This window comes from Tiliqua scincoides, chromosome 13 (assembly GCF_035046505.1).
Source record: "Tiliqua scincoides isolate rTilSci1 chromosome 13, rTilSci1.hap2, whole genome shotgun sequence".
In the NCBI taxonomy this organism is placed as follows: domain Eukaryota; kingdom Metazoa; phylum Chordata; class Lepidosauria; order Squamata; family Scincidae; genus Tiliqua; species Tiliqua scincoides.
Window position 1 is genome coordinate 12974858 of NC_089833.1, and position 17287 is coordinate 12992144.

A 17287-nucleotide genomic window follows, 5' to 3' on the forward strand; every position below is an offset into this window, starting at 1 on the left:
GGATCCCAAAGGATCTCCTCTATGGAGAACTCGTGCAAGGAAAGCATCCTACAGGTAGACCACAGCTGCGATACATGGTCATCTCCAAGAGGAATCTGAAGGCCTTAGGACTGGACCTCAACAGGTGGGAAACCCTGGCCTCTGAGTGGCCTGCTTGGAGGCAGGCTGTGCAGCATGGCCTTTCCCAGTTTGAAGAGACACTTGGCCAACAGACTGAGGCAAAGAGGCAAAGAAGGAAGGCCCATAGCCAGGGAGACAGACCAGGGACAGACTACACTTGCTCCCAGTGTGGAAGGGATTGTCACTCCCGAATCAGCCTTATCAGCCACACTAGACGCTGTTCCAGAACCACCTTTCAGAGCGCGATACCAGAGTCTTTCGAGACTGAAGGTTGCCAACAATCCTATCCTCTCCCTAGGATCTAATGATCACGTTCACAAACTTATCACCTGCCCAGTAGCTGAAAAAAAGAGTGACTGATCCAGCATCACTTGATGAGTTCAACGGGCTGGGGAAGGATTCGAACCCAAGCCTCCTTGTGTCAAGTGTAACACTCCACCCACTAAAGCAGGAATCACTCCTCTCCGAAAGCTCAATGGAAAGACCAAACATCCCATGAAGGACTGTAGAGTTGGGGTAACGGGACCTCTGTGGGGAAGGATTCCACAAGGTCAGTGCCACAATAAAAAAGGCCATGCTCCTTTTGTGGCTGCCGTGCCTGTGAAGGGCAAGTCCACAGAGAACAAGGCCTGAGGTGACCAAAGCATATGGGAAGGGGAGGAGTTGGTCTTCAAGGTAACCCAAATCCCAATCATTTGAGGGCTTGAAAAGTCCTAACCCAGAATCCAATTCATAGCCAATGCAGTTCACAAAGTATTTGGGTGGTGTGATTCCACTGAACCACCCTGGTTAACAACCTGGCTGCAACATTTGGCCCCAGCTGGAGAGGTTCTCCCGGTTCACGGGTCCCAGATGTGGCAGGTAACTTCCTCCACTCTCTGAGCTACCGGTGTGTATTTGGATCCACTCCCCATCACCATATTGCACCCAATTCCCATTAGTGACCTTCCAGGGGTTGAAATCAAAACTCCAGACCACAAGAATGGACCAATGGACTGGAAAAATCCTCATGGCCCTCTCTTTACTGGTGCGTGTTGGTGGAAAGGAAGCTGAGCAAGACTTACGCAGGGCGTGGATAGAGGTATGTTTACTCCCCTCTTGCACAACACCAGAACCAGGGGACAGCCACTGAAATTGAGTGTTGGGAGGGTTAGAAAAGACAAAAGGAAATATTTATTTACCCAGCATGCAGCAACTGTTACCCTTCACATGCCCGATCTCGTCTGATCTCGGAAGCTAAGCAGGGTCAGGCCTGGTTAGTCCTTGGATAGGAGACCGCCTGGGAATACTGGGTGCTGTAGGCTTATACCATAGTCTTTCCATGCCTGATCTCGTCTGATCTCGGAAGCTAAGCAGGGTCAGGCCTGGTTAGTCCTTGTAGGGAGACCGCCTGGGAATACCGGGTGCTGTAGGCTTATACCATAGTCTTTCCATGCCTGATCTCGTCTGATCTTGGAAGCTAAGCAGGGTCAGGCCTGGTTAGTCCTTGGAGGGAGACCGCCTGGGAATACTGGGTGCTATAGGCTTATACCATAGTCTTTCCATGCCTGATCTTGGAAGCTAAGCAGGGTCAGGCCTGGTTAGTCCTTGTAGGGAGACCGCCTGGGAATACCGGGTGCTGTAGGCTTATACCATAGTCTTTCCATGCCTGATCTCGTCTGATCTTGGAAGCTAAGCAGGGTCAGGCCTGGTTAGTACTTGGATGGGAGACCGCCTGGGAATACTGGGTGCTGTAGGCTTATACCATAGTCTTTCGAGGCTGAAGGTTTCCAACCAGGATTAGTCTGTGGAGCTCTTTGCCACAGGAAGTGGTGATGGCATCTGGCCTAGATGCTTTTAAAAGGGAATTGGGCAGATTTCTGGAATAAAAGTCCATCACAGGTACAAGCCACGATGGGTATGTGCATCCACCTTGTTCTAGAAGTAGCCTACCCCAGAGTGCCAGATGCAAGGGAGTAGCACCAGGAAGCAGTGATCTTATTGTCTTGTGTGCTCCCTGAGGCATCTGGTGGGCCACTGGGAGATGCAGGACCCTCCTTGACTAGATGGGCCTTTTGCCTGATTCAGTGGGGCTCTTCTGCTGTTCTTAAGACAGTGGACATGATCCCCATTAAAATGGCCCCACATCCCCAATAAATTGAACAGAGTCCTGAAGGCCCTGATCGTTTTCTGCTTGTTGGTCGATGATAACAAGTGATATATGAGCAGAGCTGGGACACTTTGATGGCCTTCTGTTGAGCTTCAGTGAGTTTTGATTGTCCTGAAATGTTCCCTGCTCAAGGGTTCTTTGTCATCCGGCTTACATGATAGCCACCTCCCTTGCTTGACCCATCCAGTCTGGGAGACTTGCCAATGAGTAGACAGGGGCACTCTATAATCTGCTCAAGAGTTCTGGCAACAACACTTATAATGTTTGTCAATTACACCCAGAGTGGGTTTGGGGGGATATGTGAACACAGAGACAATCATGTACAATACTTAAGTGGATTATGTTGAGGGTTTCCTAGGTGTGGATGGATGGGAGGGACTATATTTGCAGTGATTGGAAATGAGGGAAGGCCCTTCCCCAGTTTATTAGTCTGCAGCATGGATTTGCTGGCACCCACGATCTCCTGCCCTTGGCACAACTCTTGGTCTCCACTTGTCACTTAGCCAAGCCTTTTTTTTTTTTTAAAGCCTTGTACAAGTTCTCAGGACGCAAGCTCTGTAGACCTCTGTAGACTTCTGTACTGCAGCGAGTCATGGACTCTCCGCTCACAACAGGAGAGGAAACTGAACGCTTTCCACATGCGCTGCCTCCGACGCATTCTCAGCATCACCTGGCAGGACAAAGTTCCAAACAACACAGTCCTGGAACGTGCTGGAATCCCTAGCATGTATGCACTGCTGAAACAGAGACGCCTGCGTTGGCTCGGTCATGTTGTGAGAATGGATGATGGCCGGATCCCAAAGGATCTCCTCTATGGAGAACTCGTGCAAGGAAAGCGCCCTACAGGTAGACCACAGCTGCGATACAAGGACATCTGCAAGAGGGATCTGAAGGCCTTAGGAGTGGACCTCAACAGGTGGGAAACCCTGGCCTCTGAGCGGCCCGCTGTGCAGCATGGCCTCTCCCAGTTTGAAGAGACACTTGGCCAACAGACTGAGGCCAAGAGGCAAAGAAGGAAGGCCCATAGCCAGGGAGACAGACCAGGGACAGACTGCACTTGTTCCCAGTGTGGAAGGGATTGTCACTCCGGAATCGGCCTTTTCAGCCACACTAGACGCTGTTCCAGAACCACCTTTCAGAGCGCGATACCATAGTCTTTCGAGACTGAAGGTTGCCAATACAATTGTACAAGTTCATAGAGGACATATCTAGTCTAGAATGTCCTGGTCTAGCCTCTCACACAGAACCCACAAGATGTGAAAGCTCAAGGAAAGAAATCAGAGCTTCAGGAACCTGGGTGGCTCCAAAGGGGATTAGAGTTCTCCAAGGGAAAGTGGGTCTATCACAGGCTATTTAATCAAGATGGCTGTATGGTCCGTCCCTTTGTGTTTAAAGGCAGTCTACCTCTGAATACCAGTTGCTGGGGAGGCTTAGCTGCAGAGGTGTAAAGGCATTGGGGGCACAGTTGGTGGTAATAGAAACCAGTACAGCAGGTGCAAGAGAGCCCCACATTCCAGGATGAGGGCTATTTGCTCTGTTGCCTTTCCTCCTGAGCTTCCCAGAGACATCTGGGTCTCCCTTGGGGGGAAGACTAGATTTGATAGAGCCACTTTGGTTTGTTCCATCAGATCTCATTGTCTAATCCTGAGAGGGAACCTGCTTGAGGAACATAGAAGCTACCTGGGGCCCAGCTGACCTGTGAAATTCATTCAGCTACCCAAAGAAGATGGAGGTTTGCTTTTGTACATATTGATTAGTCCCTTCTGTGAATATTAATTACTGTGCTCTGCTTGTCCCTGAGTATATTTTAGGAGTGTAATTTATCTCCTCCTATCGAACACAGAAAACTGCTGGAACGGGCTGTTTCTCTGGTCTGCCAGGGACTCTGCAAAGTGGAAACTGCTGGTCCTTCCCCAAAATCTCCTTGAGGTTCATCAGCAGCTCCTCTGTGTGTGTATGTGGGGGGGGGGTTAAATTTCTAGCTGATTCAATTAAGCAGAGTTTGCTTGGGAGGAATGGGAGGGCACCATTCCTTCTGTGGTTGTTGAAGACAGTGTCACCCAGAGTGACGATCCAGGAATAAGGTCTGGGAGCCGTGATGGATAGCTCAATCACAACATCAATCAGAGTGTGGCAGCTCTGAAAATGCCAGGCTAGGGATTATTTCAAAGGGCTGGAGCTCAGGGAAAGGGCTGTGGCGGAGTGAGAGAGGGCCCCTCTGCGCCTGCAAGCAGGTGCCAAGCTCACTCGCTGGCAGGATCTCCATGGGGTGCTGGGGAAAAGACGCCCACCTGGGACTCCAGAGCCACAGCTCGTGTCAACAGTGCAGAGCAAATTGGTCCAATCTGACTCAGCAAAATGGAAACAGCCTGAAAATAAAACTGACAGCATGGCAATTGATTTGTGTTGCCCCAGATTTGGAGTATTGTGTGTACCGGTCCGGTTGCCCCTCTCCAGAAGGGATGTAGAGAGTTGGAAGAGGCAAAGGAAGAGGGGTCCAAAGTGATCAAGGGGCTGGAGTATCACCTGTTCAAGGAAAGACTGACTTAAAAAAAAAAAATTGTCTGTTGCGATCCTACACTTGTCCCCAGGTTTACTGACCTTAAGCCCCAGGCAAAGATGAGAAGGGATGGGTGATGCAGGGATGGATGCAGGGCCTAGGAGAGGGGAGATAAAGGGAGTAATTTGTACCCTGGCCCAAGGTCAGAAGGGGGACCCAGGACAAAGGAGGGGGCCCAGAAAGTTGCTGGGGTCTTACATTTTCCTATCTTACCCAAGTCATACACACCAGGCCCAGAATTGCATCCATGACCCTCCCTAACACAGTGTCAGATCTGGGAGGAAACTGGCCTGCTACCATAGCTCTTTGGCTTGTGGATCCAATAACCATGGAGGAGCATCTAGGAGCTCAGGGACACAGCTGTGAGGCTACAGCTGCTGCAGAAGTGTGTTTTGGTGCACACAGGACACTGCCCATTCTAGTGTGAGCCTAAACACTTATGGTTCTCATTTGCTGCAGTGGCTTTTCTCTATTTCAAAGATTTTAGAGGAACTTAAGAGTGTGTTTGGTTTTCCATGTTACTTTATCTAGCTGCCAAAGCCACACGATCAGGTAGACCTGGGCTCCGCATCAAGAAGCCTGGTTGACCTGGGCTCCAGAGACTATTCAGGCTGCCAGCCCTATTTTGCTCCCTGTTCTACCTGCCCCCATTGCCCCCTCCTCCTTTGGGAAGGGGCCCAAAAGAAACTTTGTACTCCCCCTGATAAAATTCCTCTTAGAGGCCCTGGATGGATGGAGTGGGGAGAGAGCGGTTCCTTCATACCAACCACAGCTAATATGAGTTGCAAACTATCCCCACTTTATTAAACAAGTCAGAAACCCCCCCCCCCTTAAATTTACAGAAAGGCCATTTAGAATGGTTAAAGGACAAGCACATATTCACATGCAAGCTCAAGCACTATGGAAAGGAAAGATCACACACCTAAAGCTAGCAACAAGGCTTCCTTCCTCCTTTAGCCCACTCTCTTTTATAACATCAACCAAGACAGGTGACCAGCATCTCTCTCCTCAGTGATCACAATGCTCTTATACCAGCTGGGGCACCATAACTACAGCTTCAAGCAAACCCAACTAGAACCTTAAAGGGGCCAGCACATTACAGTGACTAAAGTCTCCACTTGAAGATTGGCCTTTCCAAAAGGGGCTGAAACCTGAACCACAAATCCCTTTAGCAGCTGGGCCAAATGTTTCTGTTTCTTCCACTTAAAGAACTCCCTCTCAAAGAGCATTTGTATGGTCCTTACCCTGGTGGTCTTTCACAGGAAGATGAAAATGGTCCTCTCCCAACAGACACTTGGAGAGGCCTGGATATATCTGTTGATTGTGATTCTGAGAAGCACTTCTGAGGGGGGCTTCTGGGGGGTTTTATGTGCCCCCCTCAGATAAGTAACTGCAGCAGCAAACCACAGGGGGTCCTGGAATAGCTCCCCCATGGATAGCAAAGGCCAACTGTATGTTTTTAAATAAATACCAGTGCAATGCTCAAGTCCCTAACCACAAGTCGCAAGTCAAGTCTTTACCCCCAAGTCTCAAGTTTCAAGTCCATGCACAGTTGAGTCTCGAGTCTCTGGCCCCAAATCTTTGATCACTCCTGATCAGTGGGTTGCCTGTGGGCTTTGACTGCAGCTGCCCAGCTGGGCACTTCTGGGTGCCCAGAAGTGTGCCTGTTCCTTACCGCCAAGCTGATTGGCAGCAATAAAAAAAATAGTTAGCAAAAAAAACCGCACACTGTACTCATAAGCCGTTTTCGGCTCTGAGTCAAGTCTCGAGTCCCTGGCTCCAAGTCCTAAGTCAAGTCTGAGTCTTTGATGGAACTTAAGTGCAACTTAGGACCGAGTTGTGGGACTTGAGTCTACATGCCTGATAAACACCTCTCCTGTACATGCAGAAGAAGGCAAGGAGAAGATGGAGGTGGAGGCTCCGGGAGGAGGTGATTCTAGGAGATTGTGTGGTTGTTCTGGGACCTGAGCCCGGAAGAGTGTTTTTGATTGAGCTGTTGTACACAGAGCCGCTGTGAGTCCTTCTCTGTTGTGCGATTGGAATGCTGCAGGCACGCTCCTGTTTGCGCTGAAGCTTCATCAGAGGGTTGTTACTCGGTGGAGTTGTCAAGACCTGGCAGGTACTGGGGGAGGGGGGGATGTTGAGGAGCCCAACATGGCAGGCACCGTGACAGAGAGCTGCCAGAACTGAAGTCGAATGAGAGTCGGGATTATGAAATTGGGTGACTGAGATCAGCTCGGCTGAGAGCGATGTTATCATTTGGCACTCGGTAGGAGATAAAATATACTGCCTGCTTTTAAAGACGTGCTGGGAGCCGAGATAATATCTACCTTGTATATATTAAAGACCGTGCTGCGAGACAGGGAATCAGCTAATAGAATAAAAGGGCCTGATTAATACCCAAAGGAACCAGGCCGGAGAATGAACTGAATCACTGAGCGGCCTACGCTAGGCAGGAAATGCACTGGGAGGGGTGGGGGAGAGGCTTCGGGGAAAGCGCAAACAAACCTGCGGGGAGCGATTTCTTGCTGAGCCATGAACGGCCAGCTCTCTGTCGGCTCTCAGAGATAGACATCTCATAAACGGATGTGTAGTGATCAGGCAAGCGTTGTGGCACGTTGAAGGCAGGCTACGTGGTTCCACTGGGGGAGCCCGTTGCAGTGGTTTTTCGAGATGGGTGGTCTCTGTCCGCTCCAGAGTAGAGCCGGCGGTCAGGTGTAGTTGGAGAACTCCCCGAGAGTTCAAAAACCAAGAGCAAACCCTGAGTCCCCCAATCCTCTTCTTTAGAGGCTGTGCTCAGTGGCATAGCTAAGGTGGGGTGAGGGGGCACATTGCCCCCCCCCAGTAGCATAGTGGTGGTTTTCTGTTATCTCCACAGGGATGGTGTCAGCAATCACTGGTGACCCATAGCAAAAGCCCTCCTGCCTGTCCCTGTCTCCGTATGGCTCCAAATGGAGCCATTCTCAGGGCCAGGGCCATGCGTGCGTGAAGGAGGGATGTGACAGCACAGGTACGGGGGGGGGTGTGACACGACGATGCAGGGGCCATCATCACATCGCTCCTTACCCTTCACATGCCCGATCACTCCTTACCCATCACTCCTTACCCTGCACATGCCCAATCTTGTCTGATCTCGGAAGCTAAGCAGGGTCAGGCCTGGTTAGTACTTGGATGGGAGACCGCCTGGGAATGCCGGGTGCTGTAGGCTTATACCTACAGGATACAAGGACATCTGCAAGAGGGATCTGAAGGCCTTAGGAGTGGACCTCAACAAGTGGGAAACCCTGGCCTCTGAGCGGCCCGCTTGGAGGCAGGCTGTGCAGCATGGCCTTTCCCAGTTTGAAGAGACACTTGGCCAACAGTCTGAGGCTAAGAGGCAAAGAAGGAAGGCCCATAGCCAGGGAGACAGACCAGCGACAGACTGCACTTGCTCCCGGTGTGGAAGGGATTGTCACTCCCGGATTGGCCTTTTCAGCCACACTAGACGCTGTTCCAGAACCACCATTCAGAGCGCGATACCATAGTCTTTCGAGACTGAAGGTTGCCAACCATCTAGGCTTATACTATAGTCTTTCGAGACTTAAGGTTGCCAACCATCACATCACACACTCCTGGGTGCCTGGGTAACTACACTACTGGTTATGCTTTCAAAACTTTGGGGAGTTGTAGAAGCAAAGAGGAAAGGAGGCCAGTCTCTCCCCCCCCCCCCCACACACACCTGGATCTATCGTAGTATTTTTGCCTATGTGGGAGATGCCTTAAATGTTTTGAGAATGAGTGGTGAGTCTTGTCATTCATCAAGCTTTCACTCTCTCCTCTGGAGCCCAGGGAACTTCTCTCCACGGGGTGGGTAGCTGCATCATGTCCTTAGCTCACATGCAAATAAATAGTGACAGGACCATTGCATCCCGGACAACTGTGTCCCAGGATTGGACATTTGTGTCTGTTCTTTCTGCGTCCCCTACATTTGTGTCCTAATATATGTATATTTATATTAGATGTATTTTTTTTTCATTTTTAAAACTCAAAGTAGGGTTAGGGCTGGAAGAAGCAGCTTAGGATATACAACCTGGGGTTTGTTGTCTAGTTGTATTAGGATGTAAATGTCCAGGACACACACAAAAAAACCCAGATGCACCTGTCCAGGGACACCAGTGATGGGGGTATATTTGACCAGGACACAATACCCCAGGTTGCAAATACCCTAGTACTCGCATAAATGCATATATATCTCACTATCAGTGTATGTAGTGCTTTACAACAGGTCTGCCTGTCAATTATTAGCAGGTAGGAGGTGTGAAGTCATGAATAACTGTCCAGTATTCCTGCACTCTAGCGCAGTGGTTCTCAAATTTTCAGTACCAGGACCCACTCTTTAGAACGAGAATCTGTCAGGACCCACCGGAAATGATGCCATGAATGGAAGTGACATCATCAAACAGGAAATTTTTTAACAATCCTAGGCTGCAATCCTACCCACATTTACCCAGGAGTAAGTCCCATTTATGAGACTTACGAGACTCATACGATCATTGTTTAAAGCATATACACAGTAGTCTGTTCAAAGTACAGGTCTGTAACATTTCCCCAAATGCAGTCACATCCCATGGTAGTATCAAGTCTAGGAGATTAAAAAATTGACATGAACGGGGACCCACCTGAAATTGGCTCATGACCCACCCAGTGGGTCATGAAATGGGCTCACGACCCACAGTTTGAGAAAAACTTCTCTAGTGAGCTTCTTTGGCTAGAGAGCCAGGCTGGTGTGTAGTGGTTCAGGAATTAGACCTGGAAGATCCAGGTTCAAATCCCTGCTCAGCCACATGGGGTGACCTTGGGCTAGTTGCTATATCTCAGCCTCACCTACCTCACAGGGTCGTTGTGTGGACAAAAGAGGGGAGGAACCATGGGCACTACCCTGAGTTTCTTGGAGAAAGGGTGGTATAAAAATGTGAAATAATTACATAAAATAAATGTTACCAACACACCCGAGATTCTGAAACTGGGACCTGAATACCAGAACCAGAAAATTAGACCCAGGAAAGGTCACACAGGATGAGATTGCCCAAGTACAACTCCAAGCCATTAGAAGTTTTATTTGGTATTAACTTGGTGCTAACATGAAACAAGCAGCAGTGAAACTATTTCTGAATGCAAACTGTGATAGAAAATCAATTGTAATTATAGAAGGCTGCGGGCCTCTTGTTATCTTCTCCATGTGAGTCCTGTTGATTTGTTGATGCTTGAAAGTACATCTACATTTCAAAAGGGAAAGAGACTTGGCGGAAAAGAGAGCCAACTGTCTCCCAAAGAAGGCGACAGACAAAGCAAGATAAAGGGAGGTGATCTCCAGGCTGACCACATATTGCTGCTAACAGAAGCTCCAACTGTTAAGCCTTGTCTCTGAGGATTGTATCACCTTCCGTGGAAATATTTATTTCAGCAGTGCATAATCAGGACCTGGCCAAGGCCTTTGTGTGCCTCTCCTCACCTGAGAAACTCAAACTCTCTCTTGGTTTCTATCTCTTTTTCACCTGTCTTGGCCCTTTCCATCACCTCACAGGGGCTGCGACCAGTCCTCTTTTGCTGCTGTTTGTTGACTTGACTCCGTGGAACTCCTTGCCACAGGATGTGGTGATGGAGTCTGCCTAGATGCCTTTGAAAGAGGGTTGGGCGGACTGATGGATGACGCACTGGATTGTGTCCAGTTCTCTTTTGCTGCTGCCGCTTGTTGACTTGACTCCGTGGAACTCCTTGCCACAGGATGTGGTGATGGAGTCTGCCTAGATGCCTTTGAAAGAGGGTTGGGCGGACTGATGGATGACGCACTGGACTGTGTCCAGTCCTCTTTTGCTGTTGCTGCTTGTTGACTCGGTGGAACTCCTTGCCACAGGATGTGGTGATGGAGTCTGCCTAGATGCCTTTGAAAAAAGGTTGGATGAAAAAGTACATCACAGGTTAGAAGTCATGAGATGTAGGCTAGCTCTGACTGCCAGATTCAAGGGAGTGGCACCAGCATGTAGGTCTCTTGTTGTCTTGTGTGCTCCCTGGGGCATCTGGTGGGTCACTTTGAGAGACAGGAAGCTGGACTAGATGGGCCTTTGGCCTGATCCAGCGGGGCTCTTCTTGTGCTCTTATGTTCTTATTAATTCCTTGACTGACTCACAATCTAGTTTTAAGTCAACCTGAGAACCAGATTCTCAGGAGCAGGAAATATATGTGGAACTGTTGACCACAGACAAAGGAGAGTTAATCCCCATGGATGTTATAAAAAGGGGGGATCATGAACCCCATTTGTGCATGTGCCCAGTTCCACTGATGCTCAATGGACTTCACCCACCCATCTTGCTAAAGAGGAAGGGCAAGGACTGTGAACCTGGGACAGTGTGCATAAAGAAGGTAAAAACCAGGAGCTTGCACATACCTATATAAGAACAGCCCCACTAGATCAGGCCGTAGGCCCATCTGGTCCAGCTTCCTGTATCTCACAGCGGCCCACCAAATGCCCCAGGGAGCACACCAGATAACTAGAGACCTGCAAGGCCTCCTGGGAATTGTAGTTTAAGAACATAAGAACAGCCCCACTGGATCAGGCCATAGGCCCATCTAATCCAGCTTCCTGTATCTCGCAGCGGCCCCACCAAATGCCCCAGGGAGCACACCAGATAACAAGAGACCTGCATCCTGGTGCCCTCCCTTGCATCTGACACAGCCCATTTCTAAAATCAGGAGGTCGCACATGCACATCATGGCTTGTAACCCGTGATGGATTTTTCCTCCAGAAATTTGTCCAATCCCCTTTTAAAAGCGTCCAGGCCAGATGCCATCACCACATCCTGTGGCAAGGAGTTCCACAGACCACCCCCACGCTACCATGACTTGTAACCCATGATGATCTTTTCCTCCAGAAATGTGTCCAATCCCCTCTTAAAGGCATCTAGGCAAGATGCCATCGCTACGTCCTGTGGCAAGAGTTTCAATCATGAAAAACTGTGAAAGGGGCCGGAATTTTTCCGTGTTAATTAAAATGTTTATGAAAATTATACTCCTTGTTCAGCTTTGCCCTAATTAATTTAGGTTGCAATCCTGAGCCAACTTACCGGCAGTGAGGTGAGGGCAGCGCAGTTTCGAGGTAAGGGAACAAACATTCCCTTGACTTGAAGAGGCCTCCGTGACTGCTACCCAACTGTAGGAGGTAGCACATAATAATAACAATAATAACAGGTATTTATATACTGCCTTTCTTGGTCTTTATTCAAGACTTTATTCAAGGCGGTTTACATAGGCAGGCTTTTATTTAAATCCCTTATTAAATAGGGATTTTTACAATTTCAAAGAAGGTTCTTTCTTTCAAGAACGACTACATTCAAGGTGTTTCATTCCGATCTGGCTTCACATTCTGGCCTCCATCCTCCCACGCTCAGAGCAGATGGAATTGCTCAGCTTCAGCTTGTCAGCTGCTCCAAGGTCACACAGTGCCGGTGGCCTCGAACTGGCGACCTTGTGGATGTTATCTTCAGGCAGACGGAGGCTCTACCCTCTAGACCAGACCTTCTGCCCATGGCCTACTGGCATGGCTATGTCAGCGCAGGAAAGTTGGTCAGGATTTGGGCCTTAGTCTTCAGTGTCACTGTGGTTGTGATGTGAGTTTGTGATATATATCCACAGAATCCAGGCTAGACAAGGAAGATCAAATGCTGCCTCAGCATTTATTGCGTTGGCATTTATTTGTGACGAACCAAGAAGCCGGTGACGTTTTATATAAATTATAGCAAAGCAAATCTAGCTGCTCGTTTTGTAATTTGCGCAGGGCCCGAACACATTGTGGGAAGCCTGTAAAACGGCAAAAAATGTCGTTCTGGCTGAGCGATTAAGCAGCCCCAGTACACAATTTCAGAGCAACATAAAAAGCAGCAGCTTCATTAACAGCTCGAGGGTGGTGTGTTTGGACAACGCCGAAGCCAATCATGGAGGAAGGTGTCTCATCACCCATTAGCGCTTCTGCAGGGGCTCCTGGATGTCGCCTGCCACTTCTGTATTCATTTTGATACAGGTTAATGCATTTATATGGTGTGCTGATGTTGCCGTATTGAAAATGTTGCGTCAAAAAAATGTTTGGATGGTTTGTCTTTAAGAGCCTGCCATCCACGTTCGGCGTTTGTGCTTTCTCCAGTCAACGTGCCCCCTGTTGGATTCTGGGGTGTGTCTGGGCCATGCTGTTGTTTAAAAGGGGGTTCGATAATTCATGGTAGACCTCTCTATCCATGGCTGCTATTTATGGAACCTCCAGCTTCAGAGGCTCTCTACTACAGAATATCAGCTTCTGAAAGACAAAAGGAAATATTTCTTTACTCAGCGCGTGGTCGGTCTGTGGAACTCCTTGCCGCAGGATGTGGTGACGGCGTCTGGCCTGGATGCCTTTAAAGGGGGATTGGACAAGTTTCTGGAGAAAAGATCCATTATGGGTTACAAGCCTTGATGTGTATGTGCAACCTCCTGATTTTAGAAATGGGCTATGTCAGATGGAGGTCTCTTGTTGTCTTGTGTGCTCCCTGGGGCATTTGGTGGGCCGCTGTGAGATACAGGAAGCTGAACTAGATGGGCCTATGGCCTGATCCAGTGGGGCTGTTCTTATGTTCTTAAACTACAATTCCCAGGAGGCCTTGCAGGTCTCTTGTTATCTGGTGTGCTCCCTGGTGCATTTGGTGGGCCGCTGTGAGATACAGGAAGCTGGACTAGATGGCTCTATGGCCTGATCCAGTGGGGCTGTTCTTAGGTTCTTATGTAAAATTTGGGAAGGGTTGTTACTTTCATCAGCATTAGTTCTGATACATAGACATGAGAGTTGACTTGTGCTAACACCTTACTGGTTCCCCGCTGTATCATAATCACACCTCATGGGCTCTCAGAACGATCAGTCTCATTGGTCTGTTATGAGTTAAGAAAATCCACTTTTTGTTACATAAGGCAGTTGTGTTTTCTTTTTCTGGTTATTTGGCTGTAATGTTTGATAGAATGCTGATATTTTAACACAGTTTGTTCCATTGCAATCCGCATGAAATTGCCCTTCAAATGATACATAACATGATGGTGTTATTTGAAAATACCAAGATTTTCACAATTTGGGCCAGTAGTGGTGTCACCGCCCCCGCGGGTGTCACCCAGTGCAGTCCACACCCCCTGCATCTCCTAGTGACTCCACTGAATCAAAAATCTGGGGAGAAATCTGGGGAGAAAGGGGAGAAATTGAGGACAGCAGGCACTGCTTATGTATGGAGTGTCTGTCCCATCCCCCAACCCACTGCATTCTACTAAGATCCAGAGCCTTTCTGAGTGCAAAGCTCTATAGCAGTGGTTCTCACACATCTAGCACCGGAACCCACTTTTCAGAATGAGAATCTGTCAGGACCCACCAGAAGTGATGTCATGACCGGGCGTGACATCATCAAGCAGGAACGTTTTTAACCATCTTAGGCTGCAATCCTACCCACACTTACCCAGGAGTTAGTTCCATTGATTATCATTCTCAAAAGAATATACAAAGTAGCTTGTTAAAAGTACAGGTCTGTAAACATTTCCCCAAATGCAGTCACATACCAAGGTAGCATCAAGTCTAATAGATTAAAAATAAAATATTGAAGAGTGGGGACCCACCTGAAATTGACTCGCGACCCACAGTTTGAGAAACACTGGTGTATAGTTGTACCTGCAGGTTACGGAAACAGACAATAAACATATAAACGGATTCCCTGAGTTCCTTCCGTGTTGCGTGTTGCATTTGCCCATCTCAGATGTGTCTGCCGTGAAGAGGAGGTGAATTAACATGCAAAACAGTCGAGGAAATATACTGACAAAGGAGAGGCGAGTCCTTGGTCATTAAAGGCGAATGGGAGAATGGATCATTTGAATGCAGTGAGCTGGGGAGCTTAATGAAGTCTGTTCTAATTTCTTGGCTGGTCAATTTCAGCTGTCAACAGAATATTCTGGCTGGGATATATTTTTTTTTAAAGGCTGTTATGTCTATTTATCAGAAACGGCAGCTTCGCGGGGACTAAATCATGAGATCTCGCAAATGCCTTGAAGCCGAGGCAGATGTCATGGTATTCTGGTTTTAATGGCGCACATTTGTTTCTCATTAACGGAAATTATCAGGAGCAGAATTCAAGGCCTTTTCGAGTCAGCTGCAGCGGCTCTGCCCGGCGCGGGCTGGCTTTGCGATTGGATGGTAGCGAGGGACGAGTACGCCGCTCGCCTTGAATCGGGTTGGCTTGGATAATGCTGAGCTCTGCCCTGACAGTGGGAAACAGAAAGACCCGATCCAGGCCCATTTGAATCAAACTTCGGTTGCAATCCTATCCACGCTTTCCTGAGAGAACTGCAGGGGTCTTAATGTTCACCTTGCGCTGAGCATTAAGCATTAACCTCCCCCAGCCCCGGCTCAAAACACATGACAGCATCTTTACTGAAAGCTGGATTGAAGGTTGCCTAGAGGGACATTTGAGATGACTTTGAAGGGGGTGACTCAGCTGAGGCACCTGCAGGAATACTGAGGCAAGTTAAAAGACTTTGGGGGAGAGAGGCAACTCTTCCCCTGAGGCTTTGCCCACCTCCAAAGCAGGCCGGGGCCACAGGAACCCATGGCAGGAACTCTTGGCAGGAGCCAGAGCCTGCCAAGGGTACGGCCACCCCCATGGCAGCGAGGAGAGGGAGGAGGAGGCCCCACGGAGCAGGCCCCATGGAGAGTCTGGGTTCTTTTCCATCCCCTGATGGGGCCACTGTGGGTCCTACATTGCATAGGTCTGTTGCTACAGCTGCTGGCCACCTTTGGGGAGCAGGCAGAGAGCACCAGACGCCATCACAAGCCAACGGTCCCCTCCCCTCTCTCTGCTTTGTAGCAGCAAAGTCTTGGCAGCAGATCCTTTGCTTTTCCATTTGCATCTGAAGTGGTGACTGCATTAAAATGCAGAGAAGGCATGCATGTCCTTGGAATCCAGCCACCAGCTGCTTAAGCTGTAAGGCATGCATGTGCCCACCAAACCAACCCCCCTCCCCACACACACACATACACACACTTGACTTTTGCAGAAGGAGAGGCTACTTTTAAAGGGTAGGAACAATCGAGTAGCAAGGTCATCATAGGCTGTTTGTGTTGGTTTTACCAGCCAGCTCATGGCTGGGAATACAGTTCGTTTTGCCTGTGTGGTTTGCACTGTTGTCTTTAACACCTTTGTGTTGCTGTGTTATGCTGTGATGTTTTCAATCAGCCGTCTTCAGCCTTTTCTCGGAGAAACAATGGTGGCTACTAGCCAACAACAGAGTAGTAGTAGTAGTAGTAGTAGTAGTAGTAGTAGTAGTAGGTGCTACTAGTAGGTGGCTACTAGTAGTAGTAGCTACCTACTAGCTACTAGCAGGTGGCTACTACTACTAGCTTACTACTGCCTACTAGCTACTAGTACTACTACTACTAGCTACTACTAGTAGCTACTTCTACTACTACTACTACTAGAACTAGTACTACTACTAGCTACTAGCTACTAGCTACTAGTAGGTGGTTACTAACCAACAACAGAGGAGTAGCCAACAATGGGGGATTCCCAACACTGTCCAGTGAATCCCCCTTCCAGATTTCTCCCCCCAATTTTTTTTTCACTTGTGAGTAGGGTGGCAAATGTGGGGTGGGCATTTCATCTTGTCCCTAGTTGCCATGATATAATCCTGCTAATTTCATCAGTTGGGCTGCATGGGAGCTCGACTGCTATATTTGCTACCCTCTCCTCCAAGGAAACTCCCCGGCCTTCTGCATTCACGATTAATCTATGCGAGCATCATTTGAAAACATACTTAATAACAATTCATTATGGTGTCAGTTTATGCCCGCTTACCAGAAAGTAAACATTTTTTTTTTCCATAATCAAAGGGGGGAAAAAAATCTCTAAGTCCTCAGGCAAGGAGAGGAGAATCAAGCATAAAAGTCAGGCTGCAGAAAAAAGAGTCAAATAGCTATTGCATAAACATATGGAATGAGAATGCAGAGCTTAGTGAAATGTAGGGATACTCTTTTCTGCAATCCTTAATGGAGTGTGTAGCAATGACAGCTCCTGCCACTGGTAGAGGTGCTTTGAGCTTTTCAGCCCAGGAGGGGGGGAATTATTACATAACTACAGCCTGCCCTCACAACCATACTGGAGAGACTAAGGGCCCAATCCTATCCAGTTTTCCAGTGCCAGTGCAGCCGTGCCAATGCATCTTGTGGTAGGGAGGCATTTGGGCCTCTTCAGCCTAGAAAAGAGGCGCCTCGGGGGGAATATGATTGAGACATACAAAATTATGCAGGGGATGGACAGAGTGGATAGGGAGATGCTCTTTACACTCTCACATAATACCAGAACCAGGGGACATCCACCCAAATTGAGGGTTGGGAGAGTTAGGACAGACAAAAGAAAATATTTCTTTACTCA

At 48.6% G+C, this 17287-nt stretch overlaps 1 pseudogene; it reads left to right on the plus strand.

Annotated features, from left to right (window-relative positions):
* The first annotated feature begins 1304 nt into the window (after positions 1–1304).
* LOC136633928 (5S ribosomal RNA) lies at positions 1305–1424 on the plus strand (annotated as a pseudogene).
* Positions 1425–17287: the final 15863 nt, after the last annotated feature.